Genomic DNA, 18,396 nt, shown 5'->3' with positions numbered 1-18,396 from the left:
GGTAACGGACCGCCTGTCACTCTCCCGAGGTGGCTGAGTCCAAACTACGGGGGGCGTGCTCGGTGGTTGGACAGAAATCCCGAGGCCCACTTTAGGGCCCAGACCCCTGACTGCAGGACTGTGTCCCATTTACGTTTTTATTCCTTTTATAACTCAACATAGGATCAGAGCCCAGGATGATAAAAAATGACTTCCAAAGAGCAAATTTCCTGTCAGACAAAGAGGGCGCGCAGGACCAGAGACGGCTAGCTCCCCAGGTTCGCACAGCGAGCTGGGCAGAGCACTAACCTTGGGTCAGGCTTCAGGCTTTAAGGCTTTCTCCCACCCCAGAGGGCCTCCTGCACGGGCTGGTACTGGGACGAAGGGCAGGGCCTCCGTGTCAGCCAGATGCGGATGAGCATGCCAGCCTGGCCTCTCACCGGATGCCGTGAGCTCGAGAGCACTGATGTTGGGAGACCCGAAAGAGACGATGCAGGTCAGCCCGTGGCACAGTGCTTAACGCGGCTGGATCCCACAGGGCTGACTGCAGGGCTTGAGTCCTGCACCCAGTGGTTTGAGAAACAGGCCGGGCTTGTATGTGTGCACGCCCAAATCCTGAAAGGAGGAGAAATGGAGAACCCACTGGTGGAGTGTGGCCTCTCCCCGTGAGAGTGCGTTCTTACTTCCCCTCTCATCTCTCTCTGGTGAATGCACATGCCCTCCAGGAAAACTGGCAGGGAGGAGGAGAGATAGCTGCCGAGTGTCGAGTACAGTGCCTGACAGTGCGAGCCCTTCATGGACCTGAGCTAGCAGGGCCATTCTCCCTTCTTAACAAATTTGTTTTATTCACAAGAGAGTAAAGAGGGAGAGCGAGCGAGCGAGCGAGAAAGATGCACCATTGACAGGGTCTTGTCATGTCAACGGTCCTTTCCCTGGCCTTCCAGAGTGTCAGGGTCTTGGAGGAACACACACCCGTGTTTCAGGTTGACTGGAGATTCGAACCTGCAGTTGGCCCTGTGGCTGCCAGCACTGTGGTTCAGTAAGTTACCGCCTGTGTCACCGAGGCTGGGCCAATGAGGCCTTTTTTTTTTTTTTAAGTTTTTATTTATTTGTAGGGGGGTGGGTTATAAGGCATGTGCACTCGCCAGAGACAGTAAGAGAGAGACAGAAAAAGTGAGAATCACCTTCCGAAGAGAATGGCCATGCTGAGGTCCCCTCTTCCATTCTCCTCTCAGGATTTTGGGCACACACACGTACACACCCAGCTCGATTTTCAAATGGTTCGATTCAGCCAGCTATGTGAGATTCAGTCACCCCAACTTCCATGCCATCTGCTGGTCCCCAACGATGCCATTCTTAATCACTTTCCTTGCTTCTCTTCACGGGGAGAGAAGACTGAGGAAAGCTCCCCTTTCAGATCAAGCTTTATTAGATCCTCATCGCAAACCTGAAGGCAGACAGGCCAGACCCCGCATGGCCATCTTAAGACCAAGTCCACTGAGGCCCAGAGAGGTCTCTCGACAAATCAATGGCAGAGCGAGGACCAGCTCTGGACTCCCAGCCCCTCTCTCTGCCCACCTGGAATTTCCCAGAGACCAGGATTCTCTAGGGCACAGAGGATGGCTGAGGCCAAGACCCGACCCATGTGCCCCCTGCTGCCGTGCTGGGTGTGGAACTCTGGGCTTGCACTCTGCCCTAGGGCGGGTCCAGACCCAATGCCTGGCCCTGGTCCCCAGGAACATGCTCAGCCCAGCCCTGCTCAGGAAGTCGCCCCGTCTGGCTCCTGTGCTCAGGTTCACTTCCCGCACTGCCGTTTCTCTTTCTACCGCTGTCCTGCGCTTCCCCGGACTGAGGGTCACCTCAGCTCCCGGGACCTCAGTGAGGTGGGTGGACTGTTGGGTCTCCAGTGAGGAGACTCCAAGATGGCTGTGGACAGGCGTGTTTTCCAAGCCGCTGGGCAGGGACTTGAACTGCACTGTCAGCCCCGTGGGATCCAGGACCTTCACCTCCATGCTTTCCTGCTAGCCCCGTGGGATACGTTAGGTATTTTTAAAACCAGGTTTCTTGAGCCTTTGTGAGGAGGCCTGTTCAGAGAGGAGGGCAGCAGACGCACTGGCTGGCAGACCCTGGAGGTCTGGGTACCCTGAGGGAAGTCTGGGCCCCTCCTGGGATCTCTGGCTCACTCAGCAGCTGGATGGTGAGAACAGCCCTCACCACCCCTGCTCCACTGACCGGAGACAAGAGGAAAGGGCGCCACTCCTGCCCCAAGCAGCTGCGGTACTTTGCTTGATGGGCTTGGGCTCTGGAGATGCTACTGAAGTATCGCAAAAAATACTCACGGTATTACTCTTCTGTTCACTCTTCCTTATCAAATCTGTTCTTTCCTTCAAGTAGGGATAATTTTTTAAGGGATTTTTGCTATAGAGTGTGTGCGCTTGCCAGAGAGACAGAGAGAGAGAGAGGAGAGAGACAGAAAGTGAGAAATCACCTTCCAGGAGGAAGGCCATGCCACCATCCCTTCTCCTCCACTCTTCTCTTGGGATCTTTGGGCATAATTTTACAACATAAATCAGGGGAAAGTTGTGGGGATAGTCATTGCTGACAGCTCCCCAGTGACCCCACCCCCCCAAATCTACTTGCCACAAGACCAGGCTGGTTGGTCCCTTCCTACAAAGAGGCCTCCTTCAGAGGTGGCACATTTGTACCCTTCAGCCTCCAGGTGGCGCTGGCGGGGACGGAGCATGCATTTGTCGGGGGAGGGGGCGCGAGGCCTCAGAAATTAGGTTTTCTGACTAGTTGGGCTCAGAGTCACTTTCTTTTTTGCATTCTTAGCAGGTCTCCCGTCTCCTGGAGGCGTCCCAGGTCCCAGTCCTGAGCCACAGGAGAGGAACTGTGGGGAGTGGGGAGAGGAAGGGCTGGCTCATTTGACACAGAAAGAGAACATTTGTGGTATGTCCCCTGGGTGTGCTCGCATCTCAAGGACAATCCTAATTTCATGTCATTTTTTTCTCTTTAATAAAAGCAATTTGTTAAATGTATAATTAATTGAGTTTTCATTTCTCATAGTCTTATAAATTTACACACCAGGAAAAGTCCTTGGTGGGAACTTTTATAAAAAATACATTGTTTATTTATAAGAGAGCTAAGGTTTAGGGTCTACCAGACCCTCATTTTTTTTGGTCTTCAAAAGTTATGTTTATGGGGTCCTGCAGGTGGCGTGGTGGTCAAGGTGTTGGACTCTCACAATGCCAATGGTGGTTCAATTCTCAGACCTGGCTACATTTTCCCTCTCGGGTCAAATTAAAAATAATAATAATAAAAAGTAAATAAGTAATTCTAAAAAAGTTGTATGTTTATTATGAACGTAAGTGTATTTGTGGGCTTGTTTATTTGTGTATTTGAGACTGCCTTGCTAAGATCCCACTAGCTGGCTGGTGTTTGCCTTGGTTTATCTGACTTAATAGTGAGCTATGCTGACCTGCATCTGCCTGTGAGCAGCTCAGAGATGAGAGACAGAGACAGACAATTGAAGCGAGGGCCCACGCAGAGCACTTTACTGTGTTAGGGGCACTGAAGGAGAAGTGGCTGCTTTTGGAGAGAGGAGCGCGGGTGTTCTGGGGAAGCCAGAGAGGTACAGAGGAGAGTGGAAGTGGTTTGGGGGTGCCCAGGGGCAGCTGGCATGGCCTCTTGCCTTTGTCTGGCTGGTGTGGAGGAAATACTGGGAGGGTGTAACTTCCAGAGTATTTTTTTCTTTCTCCAACTAGAGCCATCTCTGGGACTGGATGTGACACGGGTGGGAGAAGGTGGCCAGAGAAGGTTGGAATAAAATTCTCACACACACACACACACACACACACACACACACAGATACACAAAGAAACACGCCAGCGTGAGAAGCAGGCCTGGAGTCCAGAAGGTGGGCGTGGACTGCAGCGGCAAGGAGGAGAAGACGAGGGGCAGGAAATCCGGATCAGCCACTTGTGGAGTCTGGCCCCGGCAGCGGCCATGGTGGAACGTGACCCGAGGGTCCCCACTGCTCGGGCAAAACCGCTGACCTGAACTGGAGACCGGCCAGAGGGTCCCTGCCAAGTGGGACGGTGTGCTTTCTCTTTGTTCGCCTAAGAAGTTGCCAGTTACTGCACAGCGGGAACACAGCTGAGGGGACCGGGTGCTCACACACCTTGGGGCCTCTCGTGATCCACTCCCCAAACCTCACCATGTCTCTCCCCTCAGAGCAGCTCTGGCTCCGGACCTGACAGTTTATCGTCCGTCCCTGCATAGAACAGGCGCTCCCTGAGGTTGGACCTTGTGTTCTTTGCTGTTTACACTGGGCCTAGAACATGCCTGGCATAGAGCAGGTGCTGGAGAAAGCTCGTTAAACCAATGCAAGAAAGCCCCGTGTCTAACACGGTGTGCAGAGCCCAGAGGCTCCGGTGAAGGATAAGCTCCTGGGAGGGGGGGTCTCTCCAGCCTAGGGCAAACTTGTCCTTTTCCCTGGGAGAAGGACGGGACAAGACCCTGGTGTTTCAGAGGCATGAAAGGACGGCCCCATCCCCGGGGGGTTGCACAGGCTTGCTGGTGTGGGTGAGGTCGGTGAGGTGCCCTATTTCCTGTCCTGGACCTTACCTGGCACTCCTGGGCCAGCCCCGCCCCCAGAGCCGGTTTAGCGTGGATGCCGAGGTGTGGCTCAGTGCTCTGGACCCCGTCCTTGGACCCCTCAGGGTGGCCCTTCACAGGTCTCTGCAGGAGAAGAGTTGGTGTCCCGGGGTTGGGCACCTGGTGGCCCTAAGTACCTCCATCCCTGTCACTGCAGCCTCGGCCTAGAAGCCTGGAAGGGTCGGGCTCAGTGTGGCTCGACAGTGCACATCAAGAGAGATGGCGCAAGTTGGGGGACCACTGGGGTCGAGGAAGGAAGGGGAGGGAGCGATGGATAGAGAGCATGGCTACATGCCCAGTGCTGCTCTGGGTAGTTTTTGTTTACTTATTTATTTATTTTTATTTATTTTTTTAGAGAGATTTTTGCAATAGGGCTTGTGGGCTCATCAGAGAGACAGACAGACAGAAAGTGAGAAATCACCCCACAGGTGACCAGCCATGCCACAATCCCTTCTCCATTCTCCTCTTGGGATTTTGGGCACGTGTGCACATGCGCCTGGCATGAAGTTTAAGTCACCAGGTCCGGGACTTGAACTGCAGTTGACTACATGGGTATCCAGCAATGTAACTATTATGTCATCTGCTGATCCCCAGTTCTGGGTGTCTTACTAAAATTCTTTTTTAAAAAAGATTTATTTAATTTTATTAATTTGTTCATTTTAATTTGACCAGAGAGAGAGAGAGAGAAAGCAAGCCACTGGGTCCAGGACTCGAACCATGGTCAGCTATGTGGGAGTGTCCAGCACCTTAACCACCACACCACCTACTGGTCCCTTACTAAAATTCTTAAAACTACTATGGGGGTTAGGGGCCCAGGGAGTCTTCAAAGAGTAAACAGAAAATGCACCTTATAAAAAACTATGATGGATTTCAACATTCTTTGCACCAAAATAAACTTGTACTTAAATTCCAGCTTTTCCGCATACTTTTGTGGGTTTTTTTTTTAGATGTTTTTGCTATAGGGCACATATGCTCACCAGAAAGACAGAGAGAGACGGAGAGACAGAAGGCGAGAAATCACCCCCCGGGGAGGATGGCCACGCCGCAATCCCTTCTCCTCCAGTCTCTTCTCGGGATCTTGGGCACACACACACAAGCACCCAGTGTGAGTTTTAAGCCACCAGGTCCAGGACTCGAACCACAGTTGACTACACGGGAGTCCAGCAACATAGCCATTACACTAACTGCTGATCCCTTGAAGTACTTTCGTATACAGGTTGGAGCGCCTTCGTGGCTGACGCAGAGAGTAGGCTCTGACTTGTCTGAAGTCATATTCTAGAAGGGAGCAGCATCAGGTTCAAATGCAGGCCTGTTGCCTGCCCCCACTGACCTCCACAGCTTCCTTGTGGGGGAGGCCAGGCAGAGGCTGGTTGGGGAGCCTGGGAAAGGCCTCCCCACAGAGGAGCCCCCAGCCAGGTAAGCAGAGTGTGGTGAGGATAGAGCCAGGGCAGAGGCCAGCAGGACAGAACTGAGAGGGCTGGAGCGGGGCCTGAACCCCACAATAGCAGAGGCACAGACCTGTGGCACCCCACGTTTCCTACGCAGCTGGGTGGGTGGAGAAGATGCCAGGTGGGCACAGGACCTGGCTCAAGCCCTGGCTCCCCTCCAAACCACTATGTGCCCTTCACCCCTGCCCCCCGACATCAGCCTAAGTTATCTCTGCAGACGGACACTCTGCATTGGCTTAACCCACGGCCGCACGGGTTTGTATTAGCCCACCAGAAATAAGTCTATTACCCACATTAGCTAGGCCGGTCGTTTCTGGCCAGGGCATCTCCATACGTTGGCCGTTCACATAGTGAGCTGGTACCTGCTCCTGCTCCCAAGGTTCAAGCTCCTGGGTGTGTCTGGAAGGCTCATAGGAGTGCTGCCAAGCGGGAACAGCCCCAGCAGCCACTGCCACAGAGTGACAGGTTGCTTCACGTGGGCTTGGAGGCTGGACTGGCTTCAACCTTCCCAGGAGCTGGGTTGAGTCCTGGGATGTCCGGGTCCTTTGCCTGTGGCTGCCCTGCTCTAGCTTTGGGCTGTGATGTGGCAGGTGGTGTGCCGATCAGGAGGATGGGTAAAAGTAGATACGCTTTTTTTAAAAGGGCAATAAAAGAGTTTTATTATTTGTAAACTTTGTTCAGACACTCTCCTAGCATTTCATGAGTTGATATAATGGGCAGAAATTTAATTATCTCTGTTTATAATAAATCACTTGGCCTTTTTTTGTTTTTAAGAGAGATTCTTTTGCTATAGGGTACGTGCGCTTGCCGGAGACACAGAAAGAGAGAAAGCGAGAAATCACCTCCCAGAGAGGATGGCCATGCTGCAGTCCCTTCTCCATTCTCCTCCTAGGATTTTGGGCCTACAATCACACATACCTAGCATGAGTTTCAAGTCACCAGGTCCAGGACTTGAACAGCAGTCGGCCACGTGGGAGTCCAGCGCCTTAATCCCTATGTCATCCGCTGGCCCCAATCACTCAGGCTTTTGGTATTTGCCTGAAGCATTCATTTCAGTTCCTGGGGTCTCGGAGAACACGGTGTGACATGTGAGAGACCTGAAGAAGTGTCACCACCCCTGTCCTCAGGGAGCTCACGGTCATTCAGGGAAGACAAGAGCCCACCAGAAAAGGTCCATGGTTCAAGGTCAGGGTGAGGGAGAGTGCAGTGGTGGGAGGCAGGAAGCGGAAATGGCTCAGAGCAGGTGAGGGACCACTCGCCTCCAGCCTGGGACCCACTGCAAGGGCTGCTCTCCTCCACCTCCTCCTCATTCGTTTTTTTTTTTTTTTTTTTTTTACTACAGGGCACATACGCTCACCCTCACCGGAGAGACAGAAAGTGAGAAATCACCCCCCAGGGGGATGGCCATGCCTCAGTCCCTTCTCCTCCATTCTCCTCTTGGGATTTTGGGCTCCACACGCACACGTGCCCTGCATGAGTTTCAAGCCTCCAGGTCCAGGAGGTGAACTGCAGTCGGCTATGGGCGAGTCCCATGATGTAACCATTATGCCATCTGCTGGTCCCATCAGTTTCTTGTTTCTAAAACTACCTTTCCTTTCCTGCTTGTCGCCCTGGGCATCCTGGACAGTCACTACCAGGTTCACCATCAGTCTGGGGTGGCCCACATGTCTGCCAGGAACGCCATCCTTTGGCAATGACCTATGCAAATTTACATGACCACTGATAAGCAAAATAGCCCCATCCTCTTGCAGAGTAGGGTGTGGGGTTTTTGCCACTGGAGTTCCCCGGCCTTGGGTGATGGCAGCGACAGGTGTGGGGAGCCCTGACTGGGGCCGTGGGACTGTCTCTGACTCAGCAGCGAGGCCCCCGCCTGGCTGTTCTTCCTAGACTCTGTGGCTCAGCACCAGCGCAGCACAGTAGCAGGGCAGGCTGATTGTGGGTGTGGGTGCTGCCCACGGCTCTGTGCTCCCCGGAGGTCCCCCGGTCTCTACTCTCAGTTCTTTCAGAGTCAGAGGGAGGTCGCCCGTGGGTGCTGCCCAGGGATGGCCAGGGAGGCTTTCTTTGCTGAGGCTTGAGAAGGTGCAAGGGTGCCCCATGGAGCAGGGAAAGGGCCGTCTCGTGCCTCCAGGGCCTTTGCCCGACCCCAACGGCTGCCCCGGACATGCAGCTGGCCGACAAGACAGGTGGGCATCTGAGGCTCTTCAGCAGACTTGTTGCCATGGGAAATCGTGGGACCAGTAATGCCAGGTAGTCTAACTTCCCCGAGGAACCTGTACATCTGGATTTTTCTGGGAAATCTCATAATATTTCACCATTTGCAGTCCATGAAATTGTTTTAAAAACCTCATGGACACAACACAGTGCAGCTTTGGGCCGTCCCTCCCACCACCCTCCAGCAAGCTGAGCCCCGTTTCTGGGAGACTGATAATGACCCAGCTCCTGGGGAAGGTTCTCCTCACAGTGCTCCGGCTCCCCCCTCTTCCGGAAGGGCCAAGCTGACAAAGAAGAAGGCAGGGGCAAGGTCAAGGTCAGTGTGGGGTGAGCCGCTAGCCCCATTGGGGGGGGGCGGTCAGCTGGTGCAGGGCTGGGAGGTGGGCCTGGCCTTCCCAGGTGAGCAGTGGGTCCTCACTGGCCACTCGAATAAGGGAATACACCCCGCCATCGCAGGCATGGCCCAATCTCGACCACGGGGAGCCAGGACTCTGGTTGGCACTGCCAGTCTTTCGCTCCCTTCCATCCCCGACAGGGAAGCTATGAGCCGGGTCCAGTTTAGAAAGAGCTGTATTTATTCGCTTTGTATGTGTTTTAGGCTGAGTTGATTTTGTTTTGACACGTCGGTTCAAAATCAGACTGACCCTTTGGAAAATCATCTTGCAGCCATTTACTCAGCTTCAGCTGGGGGTGGTAATTGAAAACAGCTGAGGTGCACCGACACCCCCCCCCCTACCCCCCCCCCCCCCCCCCCACAGGCCTCCAGGCTGGAAGGGACCCCAGAGGAGGCGCTGGCTGGGAGAGGGGAAAGCACGCCTTCAAAGGCGAGAGCCAATGGAGCGAAGTTTGTTCCCAGAAGGAAGGTTTTGCTTCAAAAATAGCTCCTGTAGTACATGTTTGTAAAAAACGAAGATGCTGAAGGAGCCACAGCTGTCGGAGCCCTTACGAGACTCGGAAGCAGGAGGACTCACTGGCATCGTCAGTGCTGCCGCGGCGTGCAGGCGGCCGAGGGGTTCCTGTGAGGCAGGGTGGTTCTGTTAGAGCAGACTTTGCTGCCACTTGGTTTACTTCTGCTTGGGCACCTCCTTCCTAAGCACCTCCCCGTGCCTGTGTCGAGCAGACAGCGAGCTCCCTTGCGTATGGCTGCCTTCCACCTTGGGCCAGAGTCTTACCACTGGTCTCTGGGACCTTGTGGTCCTGGCAAACGAAGAACCCTATTTCTTTCTTTTTAAAAAATAATTATTTTATTTACTTTTATGATTGTTTTAAAATTTTTTTGGAGAAGTTTTTGCTATAAGGCATGTGCGCTCGCCAGAAAGAGAGAGACAGAGAGACAGAAAGCGAGAAATCACCCCCTGGGCGGGCTGGCCACGCCGCACTCTCTTCTCCATTCTCCTCTCAGGATCTTGGGCACGCACGCACATGCGCCCAGTGTGAGTTTAAGCCACCGGGTCTGGGACGCACTCCACGGTCGACTACATGGGAGTCCAGTGACATAGCCATTTACGCCAACTGCTGGTCCCTTAAAATTTTGATATAGGACCCAGTGAGTTAAAACTCACACCAGGCATATGTGCATGCGTGCCCAAGATCCTGAGAGGAGAATGGAGAAGAGAGTGCGGCGTGGCCAGCCCGCCCAGGGGGTGATTTCTCGCTTTCTGTCTCTCTGTCTCTGTCTATCTGGTGAGCGCACGTACCCTATAGCAAAAAACCTCTCCAAAAGAACTTTTTTTTTTTTTTTTTGATATAGGCTATGTGCGCTCACTAGAAAGAGAAAAGTAAGAAAGCAAGTTGCCAGGCCTGGGACTTGAACCACAATCAGCCACGTAGGAGTCTAGCACCTAAACCACCACACTACCTGCCATCCCCAAGAACCCTCTTTCATTTCAATGCATTATGTGCCTTTCTACCCCCCTAATTTTTCAAGGGATTTAGGGCAGAGAGGCGGGGGGTTAGGGGTTCCCTCTGTGCGGTGGGTTTGGTTTGGACCAGTCCCTGGCTGACATGCTTCTGGGAGGATGGATGTCATGTGCTGAGGGGTTCCGCCATCAGGTGTCGGGAAAGCCTGGTCATTGGGGGAAAGTGCCGCTGTCATTTGAGGAGCATGCTTTGAGAGGTGACTTCGGGAGGGGAGAGTGAATGCCAAAGAGCCTAAAGCCAGGGCACAGGGTGGCATTTTCTCATGGGGAGGAGTCCCAGGTTCAGGATAATTCTAAGTGGCAGGACCAGTTTCCTCGAGGCATGGGGACAGAAGGAAGCCTGGGCTGGCCCCTGCAGAGATCCTCCACCCCTCCCCATGGGGCCCTGACCCCTTTGATTCCCTGGCTTCAGTTTCCTGACCTGAGGTGGTTCCTTCACATTCTGTTCTTGGATTCCCTGATGTACTTTAACCCTGGAGTAATAATGGGCATGTCACAACCTCTCTTGGGACTCAGGGACAAGTTTCTGCTGACCCCCCCACTGCGTCTGGGAAGGCGGGGCTCCTCTCTCATCCGGGGGAGTTGGTGGAGCTGGGTCAGCCTCCTTAACCTACCAAAGCTCTTGTTAGGGCTGAAAGCGACAGGTGGGATAGGTGATCCATGAGGACCAGGCCCCCCAAACAGCCCTCCCAGATATGCCCTGCAAAGCCAGAGTGGACCCCCTGACATGAATGCTGGCCCATGTGGCTCCCACACACAGAGCAGGCCTAGTGAGGGACCTCCTGCCCAACCCCAGGCTGACAGTCTCTGCCTGTTCTTTTCTGTTTAAGGAAGAGCCGACAGAACCAAGGACACTGCCCAGCACAGAAACCCCGATCTCCGGGTGCCTGTGACCTGCGGAGGCAGCATCTCCGGAGGTGAGGCAATGCCCCCGGAGACAGCTCGCCGAGGCCCTGGGCAAGTTACGCCTCTGGTTTATGCCGCCTCATCAGCCCAGGGGATGGCCGTGTAGCGTCCCTTTCAGGGAAGCCGCCAGGGCTCCGTCGGCGCTATAACAGTGCCACAGGTTCCTACCTTCCCTTCTCGCTGGCCTGTTTCGGAGCCTGTATCTGGGAGAACAGCAGGCTGGGCCTGCACTGACTGCCGAGCGCGGGACGACGACGTGCCCGGGGCGGAGGTGGCACTAGGAACTACACACGCTATCCTGGCTGTTTTCAGGGAAAAGAGGAATACAGAGCAGCGAGTTTGGGGGTTATTTCCTCAGCGTGGTTTTCCTTTTTAAAATCAGGTTTTGCCATAGGGCGTGTGCACTCTCTAGAGACAGAGAGAGGAAAAGTGAGAAATCACCCCCGGGGGGATGGCCACGCCGCAGTCCCTTCTCCATTCTCCTCTTGGGGATTTAGGCATGAACACACACACGCCTGGCGTGATTTTCACGTCACTAGGTCCAGGGCTGAACTGTGGTCAGCCATAGGCACCTCAGCCACCAAGCCACCTGCTGGCCCCTGGTCAGCCATAGGCACCTCAGCCACCAAGCCACCTGCCGGCCCCTCCGCCGTGGCTTTCAAGGTGGGCGAGCCAAGCTCCCTTAAGCCGGCTGACTCTGCACTTCCCTTCTTCCCCCGACAGCTCCTGCTTTTCTTCCTCCTTGAAATACCTTCCTCTTCCTTCAAATTTGGCTGACATCCTACCGGGCTGGCAATCCGACATGGCGGGAAGTGGCGGGTGTCAGAGGGAAGCAGGCGATGGGGCTTGTCGCTTCTGACTGGGCAATCTCAGGCAAGGTGCTTGACCTCTCTGGGTCCTGTCTGCCTGGGCATTCAAGCACCCTTGTCGCAGCTTAGGGGGCACATGACATGGAGTGAGCGCACGCACGTAGCCACACCTGGCACCTGGCAGGCCCCTGACAGGTGCTTGTTCTCTCCCTCTCAGAGCCAACCATCTGGAAGACCGCCACCTGGCCCGCCTGGCCTGCCTGGCCCGGTGGTCGGCCCGCGGCCTCAGCCTCGGTAAGCTCCACAAACGCGCATCTGACCGCGGCGATGCCTGCTGTGCGCGTGGTAACCCTCCTGGTGTCCTTCCTTCTCCCCAGCCCTTCCTGTCCCAGCCTCTTCCTTCATCCATCCCCTCCCAGACGCCTTTGGGCAGCTCTGCTCTCTGGCCTCGCCTGGGAGTGCTCCCGCTTCTTCACCTGGGCCTCTCTGCGGTGCTCTCCAGGCTGGAGGGCTTGGGGGCGGCTGCAGTTTCTGAGCTTCTAGGTACCCCCCCCCAACCACGGGCCCCTGCTGGAAGTGAGTTCCTGCCTTGGGTGTGCCTGGGTGTGTTGAGCCAAGGAGTCGTTTTTCGAGGGGGGCTGTGTGTGCACAAGACGGCTATGGAGAAACCTTGTCCAGGCAGCTGGTGCCCCTTAACAGAATAAAGACCCAATCTCCACCATAAAACGGGGCGGGAACAGACCAGTCCGAAGCAGGGGGAAGGGACAGTGGTGGGCCGGGAGGGGCCTCAGCAAACACAACCAGCAGCAGCCTTTCCCAACCCCACCCTGGCTCTAGACCCTGTGGTTTGCCAAGCTTGGCTGCAGAGGCCTCGCAGTGACCCTCATCTGATTCCTCTCAACTCTCCGCAGGGCTGAGGGTAGGAAGATGAGCAGCTCCTTGAACCTGGCAACCCTCAAGGAGGTTCCATCCCCCCCCACTGAGGATGCAACTGTAACCTAGGTTGGGGTTGGGGTGGGATGGTGGGGAGGAGAGGGCTGGGGAGATCAGAGCCTTTGGGGTGCAGCAGTAGCCTCCCCAGGGCAGGGCCTGGGGTGAGGGATCTGGGCAGGCCAAACACTGCCCTGTCCCAACCCTCACTAAGCAGGGCCTCTTGGATGGAAAGCAAGTGGGGATGCAGCTAGGGTGAAAGCCAGGGCCAACGTGCGGTGGCCACAGCAGGAGAAGGGGCGCATTACCACGAGTGAGCAGTGGCCAGGAGGACCTACCCGACTGCTCCTTCCAGCTCTTCACCCTCTGAGGCTCTTCCGCTTTCCTCCTCGCTGTCCTCTCCACCCCAGGTGTGAGCACTTCCCTCCTACCTCCTACCGCGGCCTCTCTGCCCATGCCTCGGCCCTCTCCCGTCCCTCTGCCTGCTCTGCCAGCCCACACCCCTCACCTCCCCCTGCTGTTCTCTGTATTCCTGGTGCCTTTGTTCTCCTCTAAGAGAGGGAAGAGCTGGTTCTGGGGCTCCCAGGGTAGGCCGGGTGGCAGAGGGTGAGCCCAGGATGGTTGCCTAGGCAATGAAGAAAGTAGGACAAACACGAGCGGGCCGTCGGGGGGGGTGGGGTGGGGCGGAGGCAGGCACCTCCAGAGGAGGGTGCTGGTGTCCCACCCAAGCCTGGACAGAGAGCTCAACGCCCTCACCCCACTGTCCCCAGCTGACTTGCCCCAGGGGGCTGGTCCAGAAGGCAGCTCAGGCTGTCCCTGTAGGAGCTCCTGCCAGACTCCCTCGTGGCAGCTCCTGTCCGTTGGCCCAGGGCTCTGCCACATGGCTTCTTTCTTAGCAGATAGGGGTGCATTCCAGAAATGCACCCTTCCTCCAGAAAACCTGTCCATCATTGGGGGAGCCCCAGGAGACACGAGGAAGGCCGAGGGGCTATGGCTCTCCACCCAGGTGCAGCTCCTTGGGCAGTCCATGAGCCCGTGAGCAAGTCACCTCAACGTGCCTGTGGCTGAGGGCAAGTGGTGGCCTGGAGCCCAAAGTGCCGGCCAGGCCTGGGATGCTGAGGGGAGTTGGGGAGGGCTTCTGGAGGCTCAAGGCCCAGGGTCCAGCTGAATCCCCCCTCAGGTAGGACATGGCACCTGACGTGCAAGGACACTGTGCCTGCTGCAGAGGGCAAGGGACCAAGTGACTGAGGTCTTGGGACCAGACCACGGTGGTGCACACTGCGTGGGTCACGCACTGGCCCTGAGTAGAAAACCCAGTGTGTTTCCAGTGACCTTCAGGTGTGACGGGAAGATGTTCTACCTGGCCCCAGAGCCGGGAGCCATCCAGGGCTTCTTCTCAAGGAAGACTGTGGCATGTGTGGCCTAAACTCCCCAAGCAGGGGACTCATGGGGAGGTGTGTGTGTGTACATGTCTGCACTCTGGGGCTCGGTGTGCCCCTCACTCAAACGTGGTGGGATGTCTGCCCAGACCAGGCCGGGCCCCCAGGGCGAGAGTGGCAGCGGTGTAGGGTAGGTGACACTTGGCTGGGTTCTTCTGTTACTGCTGGAGCTGAGGCCGGCTCAGGCTGACTACGAATGATTAACGCCTTATTAGTTGGCAGACAGCCTGGGTCCTAGGGGGCTGCGAGTCTGAGTCAGCCATGACCCTTAAACCCACAGGGTCACATGCTTTGCCCCCCCTTCTCAGTTCCCTCCTGTTTATAAGCTTAAAGGCGGCCACTTCTAAGTGACAAGGACAGCCTGAGGGTGACTAGGCCCTTTTCCTCCCTTGAGTAGCCTCACTTTACACCCACTGTCCTGAGTCTGACCAGGCCAGAGGGCAGTTCAGTTCCTCCAGGCCCACCCCTCACCCCCGGTATGAACTCAGACCAGGGGTCAACCTTCACCTCCAGGGCCTGCCTCAGTGAGGCCTGAAGACCTGGCAAGGCGTCCAGTGCCCAGCATGTGGTTGGCGCTAAGGACACTCCAAATGGATGACAGTCCCAGCTCTGGCCAGCCTGCTCCTTCCTCATCTCTCCCCGTAGTGGCGACAGGCTCCATTCACTTCAGAACATGATGGCTCGCTGGCGCTGGCTTCTCCAAGGACCCCCTGCTCCCCACAGCAAGTCTGCGTTCTCCCCACGGCCTCCCATAGATTCTAAATACTCAAAATGAAAGCACTCGCCACCCCCGCTCGAACCCTCTCAGAACGGGTAAAGCGACCTGCGCCCACCTCCTCTACGCCACGGTCCCTCCGACCCCGCTGTCCCCACTCGGAGGCTGAGGTGTAGCTGTGCCTGGCAGGAGGGGCTCCCCAACTGCGTGAGGGGCAGGGCGGCAGGGCGCCCGAGATCTGCCCTCCCTGGGCAGGCCTGCCGCCTGGCGCAGGCTGTCCAGTAACAGTGTTCTCTCCTGGCAGAGGGAGCTCCGGCTGGGCTGAGGCTGCCCATCCAGGCTGGAGGCTGTTTCTGCAGAAGACGGCACCTGCACTCTGGGCAAAGCATCTCCATGCAGAAGGCCCACTGTGGGGGCCAGTCCTACAACAGCCCTCTCCCCTTAGCCCTGCTGAGCCAGGCAGGCCGTGTACCTCTGACCCGAGACTCCAGACGGCCACTGGCACCTGCTAGGCTGGTCTTCCGGGCCTTCACGGCTCACCTGCGATGCTGCCCGTACATCTAGGGAAGGTCTTCGTCTATGGATTGTTGGGGGCCAGAGAACCCGTCTAAGGGTCGCCAGGCCCTGCACACCCCCGAGGACCCTCAGCCGAGAGCTGGGGCTGCACAGGGCCGTCTCTAACGTCATTTCTTCCTGTAGAACAGACAGCTGAGTCTGGCCCTGCTCTACCTGATGGGTCACGGCTTCCTGACTTGACATGGTTTTTCCCCTCCTTGTAAAAGCATAACACCGTGGCTCTCAGTGTAGTCTTCTGACCAAGGGCGCCGACAACACCTGGGAGCTTGTTAGAACTGCAAACTCTGTCTCCACCCAGGACCTACTGAATAGCTAACACGGGAGGTGTGACCAGACTCTGTATTTTAACAAGCCCTTCAGGGGATTCTGGCGCATGCTCGTTGCAGAACCGCTGGTCCAGCGTATTACCCATGAACCCCAGGGGGGACACCTCAGCCAGCTTTCTGGTACACAGAGGACCTGGCCAGGTGCACTGGTCTGCAGTTGTCGACTGCCTTTCCGGGGAAGCCCAGCTCTCTCAACCAGTTTAACCATCCGACCCTGGATGGTGGAGATGCCAGAGGCTAGATCTGGAACCCACCAAAGGGCCCTTCATAAACCCTGTTCTTCCGAAAGGTACACTAGGAATTTGGATGACTCTAGCATTGCCATAGCAACGGTACCTTTCTGAAGCTGTCACGGCCTACAGAAGCAGGGAGTTCGCAATGCAGGAGAGAGAGCCTGCCAGTGGGTAGAGCACAAGCAGCAGATGAGAGGACTGAGGAAGGAAGGGGCCTGGGGTGGGGTTTACGGGGCAGAGCTTGGTGGGGTCAACGCTGCCTCAAGATCCAGGCTGCATCGGTCCCTCTCCAAGGGTCTTCTCCGGTGCTGCTTGTTAGCCTCACTCACCTGGTCTCTCAGATCACCCACCCGGGTTAGGTTGGCCTCCGAAGTGGCCACCGAGCACTAAGGAAGGGGGTGCCCGCTGCAGAATGACCACCTCTGTCCCAGGTCAGGCCTGAGGAAAGGGAGCTGGCTTCACACTTCTGATACAGATCTGGATCCAGAGGCAGATGCCAAGCACCCATGAGGTACCTCAGAGCCTCAGTAACAGTTGATAGTCCGGCGCTAGAAGAAATGGACTGTCGGGATGATCTGAGACAGCACCGAGAGGCACGCTTCCCAGGACGCTGCGTGGACGCTGCGTCAGAGTTCCTCCCTGCAGCCCCTCCGCACCCGTCATTGCCCTCCAGGTGCTGAACAGGGGGTGGCCAGGAGCTCTGACCTGCGCAGTGGGTGAAGCTGTCGAGGCCACTGCTTCACAGAGACAAGCAGAGCAGGCCGGCCCGCTGAGCAGCACCACGGCTGGGCGCTCTGGGGCAAGGGGCACCTGCGGGCCCAGGAGATGCTAAGATGCCATGCGCACCAGCAGCCCGAGTGCCTGGCCGTGCAGAAGCCACTGTCTTCAGCCTGGCTGTTCCTTCAGGTCTTTCTGCCCTGCGACAGGGCGGCTCCTGGGAGGATCTGAGGGGTGGGATTCCGCCCATCCTCAGGGTCCGGGGAACGAAGTGAGAGATAATCAGGACCGTGGGGGAAGCACAGTTGGTCGCCAGGAACACCCCAGACCTGTCGTGCCCCCCAGGACCTCCCACATGGCCATGCTTGCCCTTGCCCCTCTCTGGCTCCAGGAGCAAGCTGGGCCCCAGTCTTCAGTCCACCATCTGGTCATTGCCCACGGCCATGGCGGGGCCGGGGCGTGGTTCTTTCTCACCTGTGCACACACCAACTCCTGTTCCCCACTGTGCTCTTGCCCTCTGCCCCTCACACCCAGTACTTGGGGCACTGGGGATCTGACAGGGCGGGCACTTCCACACCACTGACCTTGGCCTTTAGAAGAGGGAGCAATCAAGGGGAAAGAGGTGGGGGGGCGGGAGAAGGTGGAGACGCTGAACACCCACCCCTTCTGTTCGCCCTGACTGCTCCTTCCTAGGTTTCATGGGACTCCGTGCACGCCGGGGCTGGAGCCCAGTTGTCCTGCACAGACTCCCAAAGCCAAGGGCAGGGGTCTGCAGAGGTGGATGGGGATGCCGGAGAGGCAGCTGTGGGGCTTCTCGCTTCATTCCAGTCACTGGCCTTTATAAATATTTATAGCACTTCTTCTACTAAAAATAACATCCTGGAACCCAGGGAGGAAGAAAAAATAAATGAGAATCACCGGGAATTGGACTTGATCACGTGTGCCCGTGCCGCTTGGACCCCTGAGGGAAGAGGTTCCATGAGAACAGCGCTCTGGGCAGTGCGCCCCCTGGCGGCCCGGAGCGGTGCGCCCGGCGCTCTTGCGGGCATCGGAGCTGGTCTGGTGCCCACCGGTTCCCCGCCGGGCAGGACTCTAGGCAGGGGCAGCGCAGAGCGCTCCGCCCCCTCCCTCCTGGGCTTCGGGGTAGCAGCAGCACCGGGTCACAGGGGGCGGAAGCCTAACTAGCCTGAAAGGCGGGTGGCTATTTTTAGCACTGTGGCCAGGGTGTGAATGACTGTAGGCCCCAGACAGGCCTGAAGCTGTCTTTGCATGATAGGCGGAAGAAAACCTGTTGGTATTTAAAGGTCAAAGGTAAGGAGGAAACTTGTGCCCCCACGATAGGAGCACCCCATGAGGTGGCCAGACGCCATGAGGTCACACACACATACACACAAGAGCTGAGCGCTTTTTCTTTTCTTTTCCACCTCTTGGGAAATTCCTGATGCAGAGTGGAGACCATGCCCTGAGGGGAGTGATGAAGATGCTGGAACATGCAGGGCTGTGCGGCCCGGCCCGCCAGCTGTGGCTGCGGC

Source organism: Tupaia chinensis, unplaced genomic scaffold (assembly GCF_000334495.1).
Source record: "Tupaia chinensis unplaced genomic scaffold, TupChi_1.0 Scaffold139757_1, whole genome shotgun sequence".
In the NCBI taxonomy this organism is placed as follows: Eukaryota; Metazoa; Chordata; class Mammalia; order Scandentia; family Tupaiidae; genus Tupaia; species Tupaia belangeri.
Note: the sequence above shows the minus strand (reverse complement) of the source record.